Source organism: Natator depressus, chromosome 3 (genome assembly GCF_965152275.1).
Source record: "Natator depressus isolate rNatDep1 chromosome 3, rNatDep2.hap1, whole genome shotgun sequence".
Taxonomy (NCBI): domain Eukaryota; kingdom Metazoa; phylum Chordata; order Testudines; family Cheloniidae; genus Natator; species Natator depressus.
Genome location: NC_134236.1, coordinates 28,641,080 through 28,666,577, shown reverse-complemented (window position 1 = coordinate 28,666,577; position 25,498 = coordinate 28,641,080).

Sequence of the window (25,498 nt, the reverse complement as noted above, 5' to 3'; positions counted from 1 at the left end):
ATCATAACTTGATCACATTTATAACGTACAACAGAATAAAGCCCAGATCAGTGATATATACACTTTGTGCTTTCTTGGGGCCAATTTCATAAAGCTGAATACAATTCTGAGCCAGTTCAGCTGGGAGTAAAAATTTAATCAGAAAAATGTGAATGATAATTGGAAATAGTTTAAGAACACCCCCAATAAATGCACAAAAAGCCACAATTGAGGAAGGAGGTCATATTGGTTACTGATTTAGAAGGGAAGTAAATGGAAGCTATAACATACATTTTATATAGAGAGATATGTAAAACAAATGGAAAAAGAGGAAGTGGATAGTAGTGTCTATAAATCAGATGCTAGGAATTGTAGAAAACTCATATGAGAAGCAAAGGGATACAAGGAGAAATCAAAGGCCAACAGTATTAAGGACAATAAGAGGAGTTTATGAATAATCCTAACAATGGTATTGGTCTATTTCTAGATGGAAATGGCAGTATTATCAATAATAATGCAGAAAGAAGTGTTCAATAAATATTTCTGTTCTGTGTTTTGGAAAAAAAACAGATGATGTAGTTATTTCATATGATAACATACTTTACATTCTATTAGTATCTCAGGAGGATGTTAAAATCAGCTATTAAAATAAGACATTTTTAAATCAGCAGGTCCAGATAACTTGCATCCAAGACTTTTAAAAGAGCTGTCTGAGAAGCTAGCTGGAAGGTTAATGTTTATTTTCACTAAGTCTTGGAATACCAGGGAAGTTCAGAAAGCTAACATTGTGCCAATATTTAAAAAGGGTAAACAGGATCACCCAACTAATTATAGGCCTGTCAGTTTGACATTGATCCCAGGCAAGATAATGGAGTGGTTGACATGGGACTCGATTAATAAAGAATTAAAGGAGGGTAATATAATTTATGCCAATCAACATGGGTTTCTGGAAAAGAGAGCCTGTCAACCTAATTTCGTATCTTTTTTGATGAGATTGCAAGTTTGATTGATAAAGGTAATAGTATTGATGTAATATACTTGGATTTCTGTAAGGCATTTCACTTGGTACTACATGATATTTTTATTAAAAAAATAGAATGATATTAAAATTAACATGGCACACATTAAATTGATTAAAAGCTGGTTAACTGATAGGTCTGAAAAAGTAATTGTAAACAGGGAATCATAATCAAATGGATGTCTTTCTAGTGGAGTCGTTGGACCTACGCTATTTAACATTTTTATTAAAGACCTGGAAGCAAACATAAAATCATCACTGGTAAAATTTATAGATGACAAAAATTGGGGGAGTGGTAAATAATAAAGAGAACAGTTCACTGACAAAAAGCAGTTAGGCTCTCTTGGCAAGCTGGGTTCAAACCAACAATATGCATTTTGATATGGCTAAATGTAATTGTGTACATCTAGGAACAAAGAATGTAGGCCATTCTTATAGGATGGGGGACTCTATCCTGGGAAGCAGTGACTTTGAAAAAGATTTGGTGACTAGTGGTGGAAAATCAGCTGAAGTTGAGCTCCCAGCGTGATGCTGTTCTCAAAAGAACTAATGCAAATCTTGGATGAATAAACAGAGGAATCTCAAACTGAGTGGAGTTGAATACAGTTGAGTAGAGTAGAGAGATTATTTTATCTCTGTATTTGGCACTGGCACAACCATTGCTGGAATTCTGTGTCCACTTCTCATGTCCACAACTGCAGAAGAATGTTGAAAAACTGGATAGGGTTCAGAGAAGAACCACGATGATTAAAGGATTAGAAAACATGCCTTATAGTAATATTCTCAAGGAGTTCAATCTATTTAGCTTAACAAAGAGAAGATAAAGGAGTGACTTGATTACAGGTATCTACATGGGGAACAAATATTTAATAATGGCTCTTCAATCTATTGGACAAAGGTATAACAGGAACCAATGGCTGGAAGTTGAAGCTAGACAAATATCAGATGAATAGAAGGTATACATTTTTAACAGAGAAAGTAATTAATCATTGGACCAATTTACCAGTGGTAGCAGTGGATTCTCCATCACGGACAACTTTTATATCAAGACTGGATTTTTTTTCTGCAAGATATGCTCTAGAAATTACTTTGGGGAAGTTCTACAGACTGAGTTATACAGGACATCAGACTAGATGATCACAACAGTCCCTTCTCTGGCCTTGAAATCTATAAATTCTGTGGTACCTTATTGTTGTTCTTAGTCTATATCCCAGGAGACAGGTGAACCCCACAAGCAAAACACCATCACAAGTGATACTCTTGCTGTCAGTATGAACAGAAGGGCCAATCACTGAATGGACATGGAGACTGAGTTACTCCCTCGTGCATATAAGGCACAAGAGTTTCAGATAATTCACATATAAAGTTAAGTTTGGGTATGTATCCAGACAAAACCTAAACCTTTAAGTTCACCCACTATTAATATTGCAGGGGATTTTCAAAGACATAAATGGGAGTTTAATACCCAACAATCACTAACTTTCAATAGCAGTTGGGTGCCTAGCTATTCATTGTAGCTTTGAAAATCTCTCCCTGAGTAGTTTATTGATATGACATATCTTGTTCTTTGAATTTCACCATTCCAGCTCATACCAACTTCTGTCTAACCACAGCATCAGCAAAATTTCTCTGGCTGGCTGGTAACATTTCTGTCCATTTTTATTTATAAGTTGGATTCGATAGTACCCCTGAAAGTAAAAGGTTGAAATGTTTTAGCCAGCCATGAAGTGTTACTGAGTGCTTGAGTCATCTTGTGATAGGAGTGAGGAAGATAAATAAGCCAGACAGAAATAGTAAATGGCACATGGAGCAGGGGGAAATTGATTTTGGCTGCTAATCTAGTCTCCATTGAAAGTCTGCATTTACCAAAAGGTCCCTACCTTTGGATATGAGATAAAATGGCTATTCCCCAATTAGAATAGGTTGATAAATGTTGACTCTTTAATGGCAATCACTGCCCATATTCCTATCCCCTCCACCAGTGAACTGGTACAAATCATCTGACATACTATCACTTTTTCTTTGTGTCACGAACTAATTAAAAATTTCATTTTAAGAAGTAGCAGCAGCATTCAGCTAAGAAATTTCTCCCTGTTAACAATCCCAATAGCAGAGAAACTATTGGAAAGATGAGTAAATAAATGGATTCTTTCACCTTCTAATTATCTCCCAGGCCATCTTGTTCTTAAAATGTTTATGACACTTATGGCTTTAGCACAATCTACCATATGTGAAAGATAGCTACATAGCTACATGTTTCCCCATAGTCTTAGACAAAGGCCTGTAATGTCAACTTTTCTAACTTTTAGCTTCTTCTCTTAGATCTCTGATGCACCTTAATTTCAATGCCTGCCTCTTTCTCCCATCCAGGCAACAGCCACTGATTTTATGAGAGTGGAGTTCATCAGCATATTTCACTTTACAGTTGCTAAAAGTAGGGTTGTTCAGAATGAACAGCAGGTACAATTTTGCTTATAAAACAAAATATTAATTATAATACTAATTAGAATAACTCATCAGTTGCCACATTGAATTCAGTAATGTACTTCAGCTAATGCAAGGGCGAAATTGTGGTGACTAGTTACTCAGACATCAGCTACTGTGCACACACAGTCATTTTGCTTAAGTAAAATCTCTAATGGCTTTATGTAGACTTGGGGCATGCATATGGCAGCCCGACTGCTAGGACAGTCAGCCAATGATCTTTGAATTAAGTAACCATTTCTAATCCAATGATCTATGTATATAAAAACCAAACTTTATTAGACCAACAAGGAGTCCAGTGACACCTTAAAGACTAACAGATTTATTTGGTCATACGTTTTCATAGGTAAAAAACCACTTCTTCAGATGCATGGAGGGAAAATTACAGATGCAGCATTATATACTGACGCATGAAGAGAAGAGAGTTACCTCACAAGTGGAGAACCAGTGTTGACAGGGCCAATTCAATCAGGGTGGATGTAGTCCACTCCCAATAATTGATGAGTAGCTGTCAATTGAGGTGGAGGTGTCAAAAACAGACTTCAAAGAGAAACTGCAGAACTAAAATTCATTCACAAATTTAACACCATTAATTTGGGCTTGAATAGGGACTGGGAGTGGCTGGCTCACTACAAAAGCAGCTTTGCCTCTCCTGGAATTATATTAACGTATGCAGAACCACAAAGACATGTGACTCACTGGAACAATGCAGTTTAGATCATTGTGTGTGTCTTATCTTACTCTTTCCCCTTATCTCTTTTTTGGAGGGGATGGGGGGAGGGTAGTCTGTATATTGTCTTACTCAAACTGTTGCATCTTTGAGACAGGGACTATGACTTTTTACACTTCTATAGCACCATGCACATGCACCTAAAGAGTTGTGCTTGCCCTCATCACTAGCCTGCACTGAGTCCAGCAATGAAAATAGACCACAATCCTCATTAACCAGACAAATTAATATCAGGGTAAGACCAATCACTACTACATATAAATAGCAGTTATTCTGCACAGGCGTTTCAATTAACACCACCAGTCTGGTATTAATTGAAATTTTCTTCTTAACAAGAGGAACAAAGGTTTTTATTTTCTAATAAACTCTGTGGGTGGCTTCAATGGATTGCATTAGGTTGTATACCTTCCAAATACCCTTTCATTTCACTACTTGGCTTAAAGGATCCAATGATCCTTATTCTTGTAACAAAGTATATTAATGCAAAGATTCACAGCACTGAGAATTATTAAAATAAAATCATAAAGCCCAAAGTGATTGTTGAGTATAGAATAGCATTTTCCCCTTGCTAGCCTGTCAGCTATTACAAGTAACTGGGTACAATTGGATGGAGAACAGAAAAGTATCAGATATTCTGTTCTAGCACTTACTTTGACTAAATAGCGTCTAATGATAACCTAACATGTAATGGGAAATTCAGTCCTTCAGTCAAGGACAATAAGAAAAAAACAAAACAAAAGAGACTAGATTACTGCACTATTAGGCAATGACAACAGATGCGTTAGGATGGTTACACAGTACTTGAGAAAATAGATTTGTAATTTTTGTATTGTTTCTTGTATGGCATCCAGCAGAGCATGAACATTATAGGTGTAATTATCATGAAGTAATGCACCAAAATTGACCAACCGTTTAGAAATGTTCTCAGACACAGGATTACAATTGTAGTTAATGTATTAATGGGTTTTTTTTAATAAGTGGAATAAACCAAATCTCTGTGATTAGTTTATAATTACTAGTGCAGGAATTACTGAGGCTGGGACAAACTGTGCTTCTTAATTAAATTTTTAAAATTTACATTTCATAATGTTTTCCTCTCTTGCAATTTTAGGTTAAATCATACAGCATTACGTCAGTATCCACTCAATCAATGTATAACGTTTTCACTGATATGCAAAGCAGGTTCTTTATTTACGATAGAGGACACTCAGAATGAGTTTATTTATACATTTAATTTGTCAAAGCACTTGCAGTAGAATAGGGTGGATTCCATAAAATAGCTTACAATTACAATCGTTGGCAGTAACGGATCCTCCAAATCTGTCAAGTCACCCACATTAGAAAGAGGCCTCTTCAGTCCTGTGTAAACTATTTAATTTTTTTTTGCCTGTTTCTTCATCATAAAAAGATTATGTTGCCCAAATCTTTTGATTCATATTAATACACTTCTGAGAAATCTCCATCTTTCAGATCACTGCGCTTGGGAGCTATGGTTCATTGCCAAAACTAAATGTCTTATCACAGTTTCAGTCAATATGAACAGGAAATGTATAAGGAAATGAAACAGCAAAAAAGAAAGCGTGAGAGAGAAAAAGAATGAACACGCCAGACGTTATGTTTTAAAAATGTGGGAGATTTTAAATGAAAAAAGATTCCAGGTGTGTATAACTTCCTGAAAATTGTTCACTCACAGCTGTATTTAATAATACTTCCTAATCTCTAACAGGGAAAGAAAACAAGCATGATGGGTAACATTTTCAAATATATCTAAGCAATTTAGGAGCCTAAGTCCAAATTTCTAAAATGAACTCTTAAGAGCCTATGGGCTTGTCTGCACGGAGCAGCAATTTGCACTACGGGGTGTGAATTTTTTAGAGTGCATTAATGGGTTGCTCATCATGTGGTCCATGTAGACCCTGCTGGTGCACACTAAAGGTTCCCTTGTGTGCTTTGATCTAGTGCTGTTTGAAACAACCACAATTAATGTGTAACATGTTAGTACACTTCAGAAATCACACACCCAGTGGGGTGCATTAACTCACCACGTAGACAAGACTTGAGCCTCATTGAAAATCAATGTGGCTTAAGCCTGAAAATCACTGGGACTTAGGCCTGACTTACATACAAGTTTTGTACTCGTGCAACTACTTCTGTTAATGGTGTGATTTATTTTTACTGAAATACTTATATTATTTCTATACCGTACTCACCCTAGAGAGGATGCGGTTATACTGGTGTAAAAGTACTTATAGCACTATAGCTTATTCCTCTTCCCACGTGAGAAGAAGCTATAGCACTGTAAGCACTATTATACAGTATAACTGCATCCCCATTAGGAGTTTGTATCTCTTTAACTATACCTATATGATTAGGCAGTTTGGCATCTTTGTGAATCTAGCCCCTCTGTGCCTAAATCTCTTTTAAAAATGGAACTGAGCGCTTGTCTAAACAGCCCCACAGTGCGGACTACAGAAATGTGAGCTGCCACGTGCACTGAAGTGTTGCACTCTAACTACCCCATGTAGACTCTGCTACCACAAATTAAAAAGGTATCTAGTTCACTTTAACATAGTCCTGTTTGAACCCTCCCTATCATTCAAGAAAGGAGGGATCAGCTGACTGAGTGGCAGCATCCCTCCCCTATCCCTGGACCGAGCAGAAATCAAAGCAAGTATCCATACTGAGGAGTGTGAACAGGCTATGGGAGAGTCAGGGAGAAGTGGGCAGCCCAGAGACGGGTCTTTTTTCATGGTCCCTAGTCCATGGCAAGGAGCTGCTCGTAAAGTGGGTCCCAGAGCAACAGTGACCAAGACTGCAATGCCAGGGAATGAAGCCAGAATGTGCCCTCTGTCAGTAGCAACAAGAGGTTCCTGGGTCACACAGTTGCAGTCATGGACGAAGACCCATTGTGCTAGGTACTCTACAAACACAGACCAAAATATGGTCCCTGCCCTAAAGAGCATACAATCTAAATAACCTCTGCCTTTCAATACGGGGGGGAGTAGAAGAGTGGGGGGAGACGTTGGGGGGGGAAGACTTCATGTGATCATAAGCAGCAGCATAAGGGAAGGATCTAACAGTAGTTCATGGCTACAGACACTAGAAAAAATATCTTAAATAAAGGCTCAGATTTGTCTTATATTATTCTTTTAAAAAGATGGTAGATTGGTGGTCTTCAGCATTATATCCCACTGAGCCATATTTCAGTACCAGGAAAATAGATGGAAATGACCATTAAAAAATAGAAAGACTCCTAACTGAACACGACATAATAGGGACAAACCCAGCATGGCTTCTGTAATGGAAAATCATGTCTCTAGAATATTATACAATTTTTTTACATGTGCCTACCAAAGAGTGGGTAAAGGAGAAAGTATTTGAACTTTCAGATATCACTTATTTGAACTTTCACTTAGTAAGGCACATCTAAGCAAACTAGAGATATGTGGCCTAAATGAAATTACTATAAGGTAAGTGCACAACTGGTTGAAAGATTGTACTCAAAGAGTAGTTATAAATGGTTTGCTGTCAAATTGGTAGGCTGTATCTAGTAGGGTTGTGCAAGTGTCAGTCCTAGATCCAGTACTATTTTATATCTTCATTAATGATTTGGATAATGGAGTGGAAAGTATGCTTATAAAAGTTGCAGCTGACACCAAGCTGGGATGGTTGCAAGCACTTTCGAGGACGGGATTAGAATTCAAAACAAAGTCAATTCAACAAAGTCAAATGCTAAGTATGCAAAATATTGCAGTTAAGAAAGAATAGTCAAATGCACAACTACAAAATGGGGAATACCTGGCTAGGCAGTATGACTGTTGAAAAAAATCTGCAGATTATAGTGGATCATAAATTGAGTATGAGTAAACAATGTGATGCCATTGCAAAAAAAAGTGAATTTCAGTCTGGGGTGTATTAACAGGTGTGTGCTACGCAAGTCATGGAAGATAGTTGTCCTGCTCTACTTGGCACTGGTGTACTGGAGTATTGTGTCCAATTCTGAGAACCACGCTTTAGGACAGATGTGGACAAATTAGAAGGAGTCCAGAGGAGAGCAATAAAAATGATAAAAGTTTTATAAAACCTGACCTCTGAGGAAAGGTTAAAAAACTGAGCATGTTTAGTTCAAGAAAAGAAGACTGAAAGGGGACCCAACAGTGGTCTTCAGTGTGTAAAGGGCTATTATAAAGAGGATGTTGGTGAATTGTAGAGTTCCCTGGGCTAGGGTTAAGGTTCCCAAGGATAAGGCTACTGAGCCAAAGATAGGCCTGGAGCTGGTAGGGCTGCCCAGGCTATGGTTAAGGTTCCAAAGGGCAGGGTTCCCAAGGCTAGGGTTAGGGTTCCAAAGGGTAGGACTACCAGGGATAGAGATAGGCTGCTATGGCTCCCCAGGCTAGGGATAGGCCTTGTGCTGTTAAGTGCTCTCTGGGCAAGGTTAGGGTTCCAAAGGATAGGACTCCCCAGTCTAGGGTGAGGGTACCAAAGAGTTCTCCATGCCCACTGAAGATGGAACAAAAAGTAATGATCTTATTCTGCAGCAAGGGAGATTTAGGTTAGATATTATGAAAAGCTTTCTAACTATAACGGTAGTTATGTTCTAGAATAGGATTTCGAGGGAGGTTATGCAATCCTTATCAATGGAATTTTTTAAGAGCAGGTTAGCAAACTTCTGTCAGGGATGGTCTCAACATGCTTGGTCCTGTCTCAGCACAGAGGGTTGAACTTGACTTCTGAAAGTCCCTTCCAGCCCTACATTTCTATGATTAAGCCATTGCCAAAGTTCTTCACTGTATTTCTGGAGTTCTGGGGAAAGAATTGTTGTGAATTAGAAACTGGTTAAAAGTCAGAAAACAAAGAGTGGGAATAAATGGTCAACATTCAACATAGCCAAAAGGTTACCAGTGGGAGGGCACAAGGTTCCGTACTAGAACATGTGTTGTTTAACAAATGTGTTAATGACCTGGAAGAGGAGGTGAGCAATGTGGTGGTAAAATCTGTATCGGTCACAATTATTCATAAAAAGAAAAAGAGTACTAGTGGCACCTTAGAGACTAACCAATTTATTTGAGCATGAGCTTTCGTGAGCTACAGCTCACTTCATCGGATGCATTCAGTGGAATATACAGTAAGGAGATTTATATACATACAAATACATATACATATAACATGTGTATAAATCTCCTCACTGTATTTTCCACTGAATGCATCCGATGAAGTGAGCTGTAGCTCACGAAAGCTTATGCTCAAATAAATTGGTTAGTCTCTAAGGTGCCACTAGTACTCCTTTTCTTTTTGCAAATACAGACTAACACGGTTGCTACTCTGAAACCAACAATTATTCATGTTTTTCAAGATCATAGAAGACGGTGAGAAAGTTCAGAGGGACTGAAAAAAAGATTTGGAATTAGCAGAAAGAACAGAGATTGAAAAGATTAAAGGGTGAAATCCTGATCCCCATGAAGTCAACAGCCAAACTACCATTGGCGACAAAGGGGCCAAGATCTCATCCTAGGCTCTTTTGATTTAGAGAGGAAATAAATAGGAGGAAACATCATAGAGATATAAAAAATAACGAATCGTACACAGAAGGTATAATGGGTGCTCCAATTTACCCTGTTACTCTTCATATGAGAACAAGAGACCCTAAAGGCAAAACATTTAAAATTGAGGAAAAGAATGTTTTTCTTTTCTTTTTTTCAGACAAACACAGCACATAATTAGCTTGTGGCAGTGAGGATCACATTATCATTAAGGCCATTAGTAAGATTTAAAAAACAGCCATTTATATGGATAATGAAAACAGCCTTAGTACAACTGAATAGGAAAAATACATATATAAGACATATAAGCCCTCGTGCTTCAGGTTATAAGCCAACTACCCACTGATCTGAGCAGGTTCTTGCATAATTGTCTATTTGGGGCTTTCTTGCACCTTCCTCAAAAGCACCTAGTAGTAGCCACTGTCAGAGACAGGGCACTGGACTGCATCTAGTATGACAAATATATGTTCCTATGTTTCAAAAGGAAGGAATGCTACTCTGTAGAAAGGGTTGGAAAGGCTGGCATATTGCATTCTGTTATATAAAGAATATCCAGGTATTGGACAAAGTAGAGAGGAGTACAAGAAGATGGATTTGCAAATATATCATTATTTAGTATTAGTGTCTTAAGAGCTATTTTAATGTTGCCTAGAGCAATAAAATCCAAATGAATAAATAAATGGATCACCGTAACTCTCTAGCTAGAAATTCTGTTCAGATGACATTAAAATATTTATTGTATTCTCATTTTTTTATTCACTTATTAAACTCTATTCTGTCGCTAACTACTGTACCCTGTTCTCCACCTTTTTCTTTTCAAATTTCAATTATTAAAAAGTCTATCATCCCCCTTGATCAAAGTTATTTTTGTATAATTTAATAAAATACTTAAAAGTGAAAAATGTGAACACTGAGTATTCACGTAGTTAATAAATATTGTAGATTGGGGTTGGCTTTTTGGCATTTGTTTTATTCAGAGATGAGTTCAGGTAAATCCAGTCTTGCTTCAGATTCAAAGCAAACACAAAGATTTTTACTCGTTGTTTTAAAATGACTATTTAAAATATTCATCATTATTTTCTGTTCTTGTTCGGTGAAACATTACTCAGTCTGGTCCTTTGTTTATATTAACATGCAAGAAAATGGAGTGGCACTGCTAACATCAGAGCAGCTGATTTGAAAAGTTTTAATATAAAATACCACAATCTTGAGGAGAAATAGGCTGTTCTGGCATAATAAAGTGTGAGATTGTTTCACAAAATAAGTACCACAGGGTTAATGTTCTAGGCTATTCTTATCCCTGGCAAACATTCTATACAGCAGAATAATCAGACAGCTGTCTATCAGCATAGCACACTGAGGTGCAATAAAAACAACACACAGTTAAAGTGGTGCTGAAGCCAGTTTTCTAACTAGTCAAATAGAACTGCACATTATCAAACATCACTGTCCCTTCAAAATCTCTTCTACCCTACTGTTTTCAACATTTGGTTATTTCTTGGAGGTCTCAAGGAAAGAAAAATTACTAGAGCAACAGGTTTATGTCATAGGCAAAAAAGTATTAAACAATTCATAGCACTCCTCCTAATATGGGTGGCAACTGGCACAATTCTCAAGTTATTATTCGATCTGCACAAGCTGTTTGCCAGAGACCCAACATCTGGCTCAAAAAGATCCAGATAGGGAACTGTAGGAGGCCTCATCAGAGAGTGAGAAAAGGGAGAAAGGCTGACTGACTCTCTCTTTGGACGGACCAGATTCAGTCAAAGTTGAGTGAGAGTAGGTGGTCTATTTCACCTTTGAAATTGTGTTTCCTGTGGCACAAAATGTCCCCAGAATGTTCTGCATGTATCGTGAGCTAAGCAGGACCAGAGAGCAAACATGCTTGTGTGGAAGGCCACATTACCTCAGGCAGTTATGCTGGGCAGCATAGCCTATCCTAGCTTAGCATAGCCCAAACACACTGATAAAGCAAATGATTAGCAATTGCTAAAGTATGAAGAAAACATCACCATCTTTGGCAGAGTCACTCTTTCCTCTTTTTTTTTTAATGCTTTCAGAATATTTGGTAAAAACCAAAACACCTGGCAGGCAGTTACTGAAGGGGCCAGTCTATAGATTTTATTATTTGGGTAAAAGATCTGATTTTTTGTGTTTGTTTGTTTGTTTAGTTTGGTTTTGAACAGCTATTGTGTTGTATTTCAGAGATGTCTGCATTTCACTGGTATGTGCAACAACTCTCTATACATTGACTTACCACAAAAGGTTGTTGCGAGTATTAACGTTCTAATATTTATAAGTTGCCTTAAGATCCTCCAATAAAGAAAGATATGGTAGAAGTGGAAACTATTATGCTGATTAAGACTATAGATATTCATGTCATAATTTTATTAACAGAGTTAATAGTTTACTCACTCCCAGTTCATTTAAACACTTCTACAGTCAGATCAGGTCAGAGAGAGAATAGGACATCAAGAAAGACACACAATTATAGGTGTCTTACATTTTACAATTTCTTTTTTTTTCTTTTATTTTGTTATAAGAATTAGATGAATAAAAAGCAATATGTCAATTGACCAGTCGGGGTAGTTAGTGCTTAGACCTCCGAAACACAATCAAGCAGATTCAATTGTGAGTGGAAAATGCAAATTACTGTGTCTGAGGAAGTCTAAGTATCACAGTTCAGAACGTCTTTGTCAGAGAAAGCTGGAACTATCTGGAGAAAGCTGAAGAGCTAAGGGTAACCAACCATCCAAAAAACCATGAAACTGAGGAGGACTAAAAAACTCTTCCTGCAGAAGCAAGCCGCACATATCTCCATTGGAGGGGAATTGCCGGCAACTGCCTAGAACCTTTGGTAGGAAAAATAGGTTGCAAAAACCAGCCAGGCAAAAACCAGCCAGGCAAACCATGGAGTTGAGGAAGACAGGCAGGCATTGGTACTAGAACTAGGGGTGCTAGGCTGAAGTAGTTTCCTGGCTTGAAGTGGTTTCCATCATATACAGGGTTTATGTTTGGTTCAATGGCTCTCAGCACCCCCACTATACAATTTCTTCCAGCACTCCTGCAGACAGGAGTGCTGCATGCTGACTCAGAACATAATCCTAGCCTCCAGAGGACCAGTGTGTTCAACAGAAGTAGTTCTGGAATTGTATTAAAGAGCATCAGAGAAGAGAATGTAGCCAGGGCCACAGACAGGCCACAGAAATACAACTACAGAGGAGTGGACAGGAAGAGACTAAACAGACAACCTAAATCTGAACCATTGAATCAGGCTTTCAGTGCAGTAGGAGCCTACACATCAGTCCTGAAAGAGAATGAGATTTAATGACATTGTATCTAGAAGACTTCTTGATGGGAAAAAGTTTATTAATATGTTGAAGAATTTTCTTGGGAATAGAGGTGAAATAAACAATATCCCTTCTGTATTCATATACCTGCCAGCTTTGTAAAAGGAAAATAATTTGTTATTGAATATGCAGCTAGGGAGAAATGCATTAATTAGAAATGAGAAGTTAACCTGCTAATCTTATTATCTTTATATTTCAGTTTCTCTAATGATAGTGAAAGTTGAAATTTGTGGCATGTAAAAGGGAACATTTGACATACTTATGTGAATTCTTTCCATGTCTGGAAAGCTTTTTCATAGCATAACAGAGAGTAGAAAAAGAGCAATCTCATACAGCTTCGAAGCTTAGGGTCAAGTTAAATATGAGTGAAAGTTTATTTGATATACTTAATCTCCTGGAACTCTGGCATATTCTGGAAAGGACAGAAAGGACTAAAAAATCATTTCCGGCAGCTGAGGGCTCGGCAAAACAAAAGTAGAGCTTTTCTGATTAGGATGCTAGTGACAGCCCAAATATTCTTGGAAGTCAGAAAATTTATAGTTTCCTTTAAACTATCTGGCACTGAAATAACCAAATAATTAGAATAAAAAGAAATTAAAAAGACCAATCAATCAGAGAAGTTTGGCACATGAGCAGAGATTTGAGCTAAGTAATTTTGAATTGGCATTTATAGAATTATATTAGTGAATTCATTTGCTTGAGAAGCGAGCAGGAGAATGGCTTCTGGGGTTATATTATAACTATATATAAAATAATTGTTGGCAGTATGTAAGAATAGGGCAGAATTAGAAACAAGGTTTGCTTGTTCATTGCCAGAAATTAAGTTTGAGCCTACTTCAATTCAAAGAGGAAATGAGGTCAATGAACTAGCTAGTGGAGGAAAAGTTTCTGATTAGGAAAATAGAACTACATTTGAAATAGTTTGGCTTCAAGAAACAGGTGTTAAGAAACATGCTATTAAGGGCCTGACGACTAACAATTACAAGAATGTGGAAGCATGTTTAACAATTATAATTGCAGTGAAAACTCATTCTATTAAAAAAAAGACTATGGCTTGCATGTTGGATAACTTAAAATAAGTGACAAAATGGCTGAAGAAATTTCTTATTTAAACAGCTAGAGTAGAGGAGATAAAGCAAGGCTCCTGACAAGGTGATACCCCTATTAAACATCATTTTCCTACATAAGGCAAGGGAATCAGCTAGCTTATGGGTTCCTGATGAGCCCCAATTCAACAGTGCACTTCTATTCAGCAAGATTACTCCAAAGAAATGGCAGCACTAAGACTAGGTAGAGCATTTAGGATGTTAACTTTTCATATGGCTTGGATCTCCTACCTATGAGATCAATTCTCCCCCTATGTCCCACTGCAATAGCTGAGATCAGGGAAGATGCCTGACTCAGACCTCAGTCCTGCAATGAACTCTGTACAGGAGGACACCTGCTTCCATGTGAAGCCCCAGTGACTTCAGACAGAAGTTACAGGGGTCAAATTGCATAGGGTTCACTGTGAGATGGAGGCCTTGGTTTATTACAGGGGGAGCTACTATCTAATTATCCCAGGTATTTACATGGCCCTCGTCAGTTTGGAACTTATTCTCACAGCACCCCTGAGCGGAAGGACAGTATTATCCACATTTTATAGATGGGGAATGGAGTCGTATAAGGTGTTCCTCTGCTCAGTATTGCAAGGACTTGGGGAGAGTTTTTTTAAGACATTTAGTTACCTAAAGATGCAGATAGGTGCCTAGTGGGATATTCAAACGCCCCTACGTGCCCAACTCTCAATGAAAGCTATTTTCCCTACCAAACACTCTTGGCAAATGCAGGCAATTTCCCTCTGTTGAAAAACTGAGCTATGCTTTGCTTTCTTCTCCAGGCCCAAATCTTTATTCCTCTCCAGTTCAATATATATTGGACTGTCAGTTTCTCTTAGTTCTGCAGCTTCCCTCCAGATGGATTCAGCTTTCTCTGACAAAGACATTCGGTGCTCAGGCGCTTTTGAAAATTGCACTTGGCACCAATCTGTATCAGTAGGTGCCTAAAGATCTTTTCAAATCTGGCCCAAGTGACTTAGATGGCTAAGTCTCACTTTCCAAAGTGACTTAGGCACTTAGGACTAGATCCACAATGGAATTTAGGTGCCTAACTGCCCCTATAGGCATCCAAAACCAAAATTTACACTCTGAAAACACCCACTCAGCTGCCACCCAAGCTTGTAGGCATTTAAATTCCCTAGGTGCCTAAGGGTATGTCTGTGCTGCAATTAAAATCCACAGCACCAAGTCTCAGTCCTGGTCAACTGACTTGGGCTCAGGGGGCTCAGGCTGTGGGGCTAAAAAAACAGCAAAGTAGACTCTCAGGCTCAGCCTGGAGCCTGGGCCCCAAAATCCCATGGGCTGGGAGGGTCTCAGAGCCTGGGTCTCAGAACTTCTACACAACTGTTTTTAGCCCTGCAGCCTGTCAGTTGACCAGGCTCTGAGACTAGGTGCTGTGGGGGTTTTATTGCAGTTTAGACATAACTTCACTTTCCACTGGTAAAATCCCCTGGCACTGAAATTTCTGCTGGTAGGCATGTGTAAACCCACCTCCGTCATGATGCCTGGTACCTACCTCATGTCTAAAGCCCCAGTGAGATCCTCAGATGAGGCATTCCTCCATCTCTCTGGCCTCATTTCAAAGCATGCCTGCAATATTGTGCCCTGCACAAAACACAGGTGGCAGCATCCTTCCCCCACCCCTGCAGCATCGTTATACCCAATATCCCAATGGTTAGAGCACTCACCCAAGCTGTGTAAGACCAGATTCAAATATCCCCGCTGTCTGATTTGGTGCGAATACTTAAACCCAGATCTCCCACCTTTCTGGGTATTCTGCTGTGAGTTTCTCTCATTCTCTCCTGTTGATGCTGTGATACTGGCTGACCAAGTCATGCTAGCGTTTATTCAGATCGAAGTAATGGTTAGATGTATATGAGTGTATCGGGTGTTTAAATTTCATGAAAATTAATGAGATGTTCTTTGCATTGTTTTCACTTATCTGTTCCCGTCATAATGTAATAGCAAATATCTACATTGTAAATACCCCTGTAACTAAATAACTCATCAGACATCAAAGAAGCCTTGGGAAACGCTAATGAAGGATGTTATCAGAAAAGGTGCTAATGCCGAAGCAAATGGTGATGGTCATGATGACATGAGTTCAGAGTCTCAAAGTGCATTCCTCACTCCTCATCATCAAAGGAAAAGCCTACGTGGGTAGAGAGTGTCAGTTTGTCTTCTGTGAGAAGAATATATAAACATGGACTCAAAGAAAGATCCTTTATCTCTGACTGTTTGGACTCTTACAGGGAAGTGTGCCAAATGCAAAGTGGAGATCCCCAGAGACAATCTGGGTTCCCTGAAAGATTTTTGGGAAACTGGCAGTTTATTACATCACTGCCGCCTTTGGGAATTACAAGCGGTGATTCACCTGTACATATATTTTACCTGCTCTAACCTCTCAATAAATCTCATTCTTTTTTCTTAGCTAATAAAACTTTAGTTAGTTCACTATAGAATTGGCTGCCAGAGTTGTCTTTGGTGTAAGATCTAAAGTACCAATTGATCTGGGGTAAGTGACTGGTCTCATGAGACTGGGAGAAATCTGATGTGGTGTGATTCTGTGTTTAAGTGACCTTTTATCACAAAGTCCAGTTTGTCTGGGTGGCAAGATAGGCTGGAGAGTCTAAGGGGACTGTCTGTGACTCCATGATAAGACTGGTATAGTGATCCAGGTGTTCCATTTGTTTGTTACTGGCTTGGTGAAATCTAATTATAGGACATACCACCAGGTTGGGGTGTCTGCCCTTGTTTTCTGACAGTCTGCCCTGAGGTAGGCATTCACAGTTGTGAGCCACTCCAGAGAGCATGACGGAAGCCATTCCACTTTATATGAAATACTTACATATTCACTGGGCCAGAGAGAGTGAGAATGATTCCATAGCCCAGTGTTCCAGGCCCTGCTCCAATGAACATTGAAGTAGTTCATGCAAAGTGGAACAGCTATAATACGAGAGAGTGGCCCTGGCATTAGTAAATAGCTAATAATTCTGTTTATGTGTGAGGCCAGAATAGAACCCAATCCACTCTTTCTTAGCTGTGTTGGGTAAACAGTACTAATGAGTGACAAAAGCACAAAAATGTATTTGTTGTCACAAAGTCAGAAAATCTGTGGCTCTGAATGCCCCCCAAGGAACAGATCTGTTGAGTAAGATGATGCCATTTTTACACAGACTCTTTTAATTAATATTGTATTTTTTAAAAACGCTTTCCCTTTATGATTTGCATCTGAGGCCTACAAATGCAAATTACAAATATAATTAACAGGTCAATTCAGCTTTCAAACATTTCTATCTGAATTCCAGGCAAGTGTGTATCATTGAAGCCTGAATAATATATCGTATAGCAAGGTACTTTGAATATATTTCAATAAACACACCTAAAGTGGTTTTATGATCATGACATAATAAATTATGCATCATTGGCTAAGGAGGAAAATGCATGTTGTAATTAATTAGGTGTAAGAAATGTCAAAAATGCTGGACCTAGAACAAAGACAGGAGGATTTGTATGGTTCAAGGCAGAAATGAGTAATTCATAAATTACTCAAAAAAGCTATGCCTTCATTTTGTTCTACAAATATATTACAGTTCTTTGTTTTCCTCCTGGCTGGATTGCTATAAAGTTTAAAAATTCATATTTTCACAATATTAGTTATGCTTTCTACAAATCTAGTTTATTGTATTCCAACTTCAAATGATGCCACAACTTCACTAACGGGTCCAATTCCTGGATAATTACTGCTTACTAACATATAATCTGCTAGAGGCAATTGCCTCTGTGCTATGTAGAGAAAGTGGAATACAGCATTGTGCCTCAAGGATATTTTGGTTATATGTAAGGATTCAGTTATTCTCTTAAAATGACAAACATTATCATTTACAGTGCATGTGAGTTTCTCAGGACTAATCTATACAAATCCCTTTTTCAGATCTTAAAAATTGTCCTTGGAGACAATAATCATGCTAGAGGGAAAAGACATTTTCATTTTAGCATAACACTTTACTATCATTTCACCTCCATTCCTTATTGTGTACCATGACTTATTTACTTAAGAGGTTCAATGGCGAGCAAACGTATTATAGTTTGGGCTATACCTTAGTGGAATTTGTATTTAAAAGCATATAATGGCAGTTATAAATTTGTGGTTTTTCCATTACACTATCACTTTATACTTACAGCTTTTAGAACTTTACATTGTGACAGATGAACTATGGATCCAATCTTGCAATTCTTGTTCACCCCAAACCCCCATTCGCTTCAGTAGGAGTTTTGGTGTATAGTGAACGTAAAATTGGATCTTATATCCACCCTTAAGAATCACTCTACACATCACTGAAGTGGACAGAGTGTAGTCCAGTGCATAGGGCACTGACTATAAGCAAGAAATCTGGATTCTGCTCCCTGAATTACCACTGACAGTTTGTGTGACCTAATGAGAGTCACTTAATGTCTACATGCCTCAGTTTTCTAATATGTAAAAATGGGGCAACGATGCTTACTTACCTCTGCAAAAGTACTTTGAGATTTACAAATGACAAATGCTATGTTAGATTGTCATAGTGTCCGCGATATGCTAGATAGTTGTGTTAAATATTTATTTATACTTCAAGCATAATCACTTCTGGAGAGGAACAAATTAGCTATTTTGTTGTCACACCGGAACCATACATTTACTTGAACATTAAGCAAAGCTAGATTTTTTTTCTGATGTCATACTGACATACATATTGCTGAAACTCATACAGAATTTAGGTACCTCCAAATTGGTGCCCAGCCACCAGTAAGAAAATTGGGTATTGTATTCCCCGCTTGTGGAAATGCAGAAACTTATTTTGCTTCTGAATGTTGGTACTTTGTAAGGATTCTGTAGATGCATGGACTTTTTGATTGTGAACTATATCACTGTGGCCTAACAGGCTTCGTGGTCTTCTTGTCATCCTGCTTATTATCTGGACTTCTTGGATCTAAAAACAAAGAACATCTAACTCTAAACGTCTCCCTTCGGCTGTAACGACTTTCTCACTGGCTGTAGTAGGAGTAGGGCTTAAGTCATTGGTGGGCCAACCACTATATGAAATAGCCCCACACAGCAGGATCATGCTATGCCAAATAGTCATATCAAACCTCAGACCCATTCAGCATGTTTGCAAACCTCACCCATGTTCCTTGTTTAAGATTGTTTGCACAGCTGTGCCCCTGTGAATCCCATTCTCCTTTTTCCTCAGCACCTGCCCAAAAGACCAGGGGCCCATAGACAGAGGGTGTTTCCCTGGGACAGTAGTTAGACTTCACCATACTTGATACTCCAAATAAACCTGCAGATTGATTCACTTCCAGCTAATGCAAGCAGAGACTGAAGGACTCAGCTAACAAACCCATCATGAATGACACCCTGCAGGATTCACATGCCCCTAAATTTAAACAAGTGACATTTCACCTACTAGATTGTAGTAATTCAATTTATGCACTAACCAATGATCTCGACATAATTTAATTTCAATTGGGCCTGAAACATCACTTTCTGGTGTGGCAACTAACCAAAGCAGACTGATGGATTCATGGATATTTGGCAATATCACAGGATAAACGTTAGTAGATATTTTAAGATCCATACATCTTCATTTCTGGTGATCCTTACAAAATAGATACTATGCTTGATCTGAGCTAACAAAGGCCGAAAAGTAGCCTAGGTCTCATAATCTTTAATGTATTTATCCTCTGTGTGTGAGAGATAGGGCAGTGCTAGTATCCTCATTTTACAGAGGAGAACTGACGCATAGCGAGACTAAGGTCACACAGGAAGTCTGTGGGGGAAGCAGGAAATTGAACCTGAGTCTCCTAAATCCTAGGCTAGTGCCCTAACCACTCAACCATCCTTCCTCTCAAAAATAAAAACTAAACGATGAAAGGAAATACTGATTTCAAATTATTCTATTTTTAATTGAGCTGTGAATAGCTCTCTCTTCCTTATAGTTCTTGTACAAAATTAGCTATTTATTAAGATGTCAGTTTGGGAAGAAACAGATAAATAAATCTCCACCAACTCTTCCTCCTCCTCCTGGCTCATTACAGGCAGGCATGTTCTCCTGTTTATGACCTCAGAGAAGACATTAATGAAGTAAAAATTACAGCCCCTAGTAATGAGACTGTTTGTTAGGAAATTGTAAAACATTCATGTATAGGTGGAATCCATTCTAATTAAACCATGTCAGAAGTATACATTTTTGAAGCCCTAAAGCCCAGACTTTTAAAGATATTTAGGCATTGCTGCACTCAGCATTGCAATACCTAACTGATTTAAGAGCCTAAATCTTACTTTCAAAAGAGATTTAGGTATATGTGCTGAGCACAGCAATGCTTAAATACCTTTAAAAATCTGGACCAAAGAGCAAAGCATGTAGGACAATATAGTCATGCTGCCCTAGACAAATGCATTTAATGGCAAATTAATTTCCTTTTAAGGAGATTAATGGGAAGTGGAGCCTTTCATTGCTAGATTACTAGTTCAAATTTGGGTCATGTCAGCAGTGACTAAAAGTCATTGCTATCTAATGGATGTCCAGTGGTTACATGGATTGAGTTGGGGTCTATAAGGTGGATACAAAGCTGGCTAGATTGTTGGGCTGAATGGGTAGTGATCAAAGGCTTGATGTCTAGTTGACAGCTAGTATCAAACAGAGTGCCCCAGGGATCGGTCCTGGGGCCGGTTTTGTTCAACATCTTTATTAATGATCTGGATGATGGGATGGATTGCACCCTCAGCAAGTTCTCAGATGATACTAAGCTGGGGGGAGAGATAGATATACTGGAGGGTAGGGATAGGGTCCAGAGTGACCTAGACAAATTGGAGGATTGGGCCAAAAGAAATCGGATGAGGTTCAACAACGACAGGTGCAGAGTCCTGCACTTAGGGTGGAAGAATCCCATGCACTGCTACAGTCTGGGGACCAACTGGCTACGCAGCAATTCTGCAGAAAAGTACCTGGGGATTACCATGGAGGAGAAGCTGGATATGAGTCAGCAGTGTGCCCTAATTGCCAAGAAGGCCAACGGCATATTGGGCTGCATTAGTAGGAGCATTGCCAGCAGATCGAGGGAAGTGATTATTCCCCTCTATTCGGCACTGGTGAGGCCACATCTGGAGTATTGTGTCCAGTTTTGGGCCCCCCACTACAGAAAGGATGTGGACAAATTGGAAAGAGTCTAGCGGAGGGTAAAGAAAATGATCAGGAGTCTGGGGCACATGACTTATGAGGAGAGGCTGAGGGAACAGGGCTTGTTTAGTCTGCAGAACAGAAGAGTGAGGGGAATTTGATAGCAGCCTTCAACTACCTGAAGGGGAGTTCCAGTGAGGATGGAGCTTGGCTGTTCTCAGTGGTGGCAGATGACAGAACAAGGAGCAATGGTCTCAAGTTGCAGTGGAGAAGGTCTAGGCTGGATATTAGGAAACATATTTCACTAGGAGGGTGGTAAAGCACTGGAATGGGTTGCCTAGGGATGTGACAAAGCCCTGCCTGGAATGATTTAGTTGGTGTTGGTCCTACTTTGAGCAGGGGGTTGGACTAGATGACCTCTTGAGGTTTCTTCCAACCCTAATCTTCTATGATTCTATGGGTCTCAGTCCATTATTTAATGCACACGTACACACATACATACACAACTGGCAGTGTGCTGTTTGCAGGTTCAGTTAAAGGCACTGTTGAATTTGACATGGAGACTACCACTAGTCTCTGCACCCTAAAGTTAATCCTTCCAAAGCAAGGCACACAGAGGATGAGTACGGAGAATTGTACAACTCCCCATGTAACGTGGCACAGTTGGTTTTCTTTACTGGGGATAGAAATAGTAAACAAAGGAGGTAGGAAAGGAAATGTTATTTACGTTGGGGAGTACTTGCTCTCCCCAAAGTCAACGGCTGCTCAACAGTGTAAGACAGGGTTGCACAAGGAAGCCCTCAGTACATTTTGCCTCTTTAAATCCTTCTCATTGTGTTCCCCTCTGAGTTGAAATCTATGTCCCCAGTTATATTTAAAAAGCTGTTAAAAAGAAAGATATTTAGGTTGCAAAGTCAACCAAAAGTGAGGAAATGCCGGTATTATGATGGCCTATGCAATCTTAATGCTGCCTCCTTGTGTGTCCATTCTGTGCACTGAATGAGGCGGGGATCCTGTGGAAAAACAGTATGTGATCATATAATTGAAGGCTGCATCATAATGCATATGTACAACGACAGGATATAAACTAAGATTTCACAGCCAGCTGTAAATCTGGCATTTCCTTAATTTTGACTGGCTGTGCAACATGAAATATTTTTCCTTTAATGTAGCAGAGGTTGGGGATGGGGTGAGATGCAGGTTTGTGTGTAATTTTCAATTCTTTTTTAAAAGGTAAGAACAAATAATGCTATGCGCAAACATAACTGCTGCCTCATTTGAAACCTGAGCCTTTAACATTGCAGCCAAATTACTACCCTTTGAGCTACAGGAGTAACTTCATTAGCTGACAGCAGCAGAAGGCTGTTAGCGCGGGTGGAGGGAAGGGACTCCAATCCAGTGGGGAGGTTGAGGGAGCCCAGCTCGCTCTTTCTCTCCCTGGGATATGGAGGGATCCCATCTTATGTAGTGCCCCTAGAGGTAGGGATGAAATGCTGGATCTAGGAAGTCTAGATCTAGGTCAGCGGGGTGGGGGGAGAACATCTGCCCAACCCAGCTTTCTTCCCCCACTTCAACTACTGTGGCAGCTCCCAGGTGTTCCCAGTGCAGGTGTCTACTGTTTTGGCAGTGGTGCGTTCTCAGCCTGAGAATGTCTGTGTGTTTAGTTATTTTGTCAGGCTGCACAAAATGTTCTGAGAAATGCAAGTGGAAATGGCAGTAAGGGTGCCATGATAAGCCAATGAACACTAACAGGCATGCCAACAAATAAATTATAATACTTTGAATAAGCAGATCTGTCTCATTCCATGTAACCTCTGCTCTGTCCTCTTTATTGTCTTAATTTTAAGTTGTATTTCTTCCTTCCTTCATTTTATTCTCCCCTTGCTCCAGTGAAGCAGTAAAAACTTTAAGTCAAGAGATTAAAGTGGCACTATTAAATTCATGTGCACTGTAAGGAATATGAAAATTTACTCTTGCTCTCTACAGACAATATTAAGACAGTTATTTCCAGCCTACAAAGAAATGATAAAAAAGCTCTGTTATGGAATATAGTGTTTGATAGGCAATGACACTACAGTATGAACAAAGAAAAGGCTAGTTATATTCAACTACCTGCTAATCACAGGGCCAGATGCTCAATTGACATAAATCACTGATTTGGACCAGCTGAAGATCCAATCCCAAGTATTAGACAGTACAGCCTGCAGTAGCAGGGCAATGGGAGTGAGCTGTGTCAGCTTCCACCAAGCTGTCACACAATAGGCTTCTTCCCAGTGTCTAGATCCCCAGGCACCCAAAGAGCCTGTGAAAGAGCTTAAACATGCTTGGAGGGAGAATATGTCGGACCCTTTGCAAAGCTAGTCTCTTCTATATAGAGAGTTGCTCTGCCCATAAAAGTGCAAGAGAACACCTGGCAAAGGAAAGCACATACAAAAAACTACATTAATGCAAACATATGGCTCCACGGTTGAAATAAACTCAGCAAAAGTTATTATTCCCATTGAAACTTTAACTTATGCACACTATTATTAATCTCTAAGGGCCTGATTTTACCACCCTTACACATGTTGAGTATGGCCTGACTGACATGAGCAGTCCCTTTGAAGTCAATGGGACTACTTCTGTGAGTACACTGATACTCAACTTGAGAAAGTGTGGCAGAATCAGCCCTTGGAATGAAGTTCATTCCTGTGCAGGAGGCCAGCACGGGGTCCTAATAACCACTTACATGCCATGTCAGTCCTCGGAATGGGTAAGTAGTGCATAAGCCTCATGCAGGCCTTTGACATTATTCGTTCAGGGATTTACATGCTGGTTGAGAAAGCTCCATCAGTCTAGCTTAAAGATCACTGATTTCCTGACAAGACTGCAGATCATGTTCAGCTATCGATCCAGGTAAAGCTAGCTGAGCAATGGCAAAATCTGAATGAGATTTTTATCCACTTTTTTCATATGGGCAACATACAAATTCTGGTGATTATTTCCTAGGCTACAAATGGCAAAAAATAAAAAATAAGAATGAATTTTGATTATAAGAACTAAAGGAACTGTTCACAGAAATGCTGTTTTGTTTTTAATCAGCTCTATTCATAGTTATGGCCTTGATTCACCCTAAACTTGTGTTGGAAGTGTTGACTAGTGAAGACATAATCGATACACAGTGTTTCTCTGTTCCCGTCTAGTGGCTGCAGCACCTAGAGGCTTAAGAATCTGCTACAGGCACTGAGTTAGCAGGGTAGCACTTTTAGCTTTTTAATCCTGAGGTCCTGGGTTCAATTTCCACTGCCAACAATGCACCCAGGCGCAAAGCATTACAAAAGTGGTGTGATCATCAGTGGCTATATTGCCACCAAGACTACAAGCTCTTCCAAAGAGAAACTCCTCCCATGATAGTGGCTGCATAATTCTGGTTTAGGATTTCCAAGGGCCAACTGAGAGTTCACCTTATTGGGACAAGCTGTGCAACTTCTCTACCAAGTTACCTATTAGGGGGTGTGATATATTCTAATTCACAGTATAACTTCCTTGTGTAGACAAGCCCTAACTACTAATGACGGAGAACAGAATGGTACCACAACAGCTTGAACATGTTTTCTTTGAGACAAGATAGTTTTCTATTGTTCAGAGACATTCTTGGTTTTCCTTTCATGAGGAAATTCCAGAGAATTAGTCTTGCTGACACAAAAGCAAATAAGGCTGAAAAGTAAAAATAATGCAACCCAGGAAGTTTTTTTTTTCCCTGCCCTTGATTTCACCTCCAGCAGCAGGAAAGAGAGAGAGAGAAAGAAATACACGGACTCCAGATGACTCCTCAGATCAGAATCTTCAAACCAAATTTGACCAGCTCTCCCTGCGAGTTAATAATATAGACTGTGGGAAATACCGAGAAGGAAGTTTTGCCGACAGAGGTAACGCTTGAAAAACACAGCTGTGAGAAAACACAGTAAGACAAGACATCCAAAAACTTTTGTTTTGGAGAGTAAGCTTCTGCAAAGCAATACAAAGGGCTAGAAAATCAGGAAGGAGCTTACAAATGGTTACTTGAAATTATATACAAAAAGGATGAGGGAAGGCTCAGATGTGTGTTCTTGGGAAATAGGGTCCCTGCGTGGCTATCCCAGAATATAGAAAGGGCACACA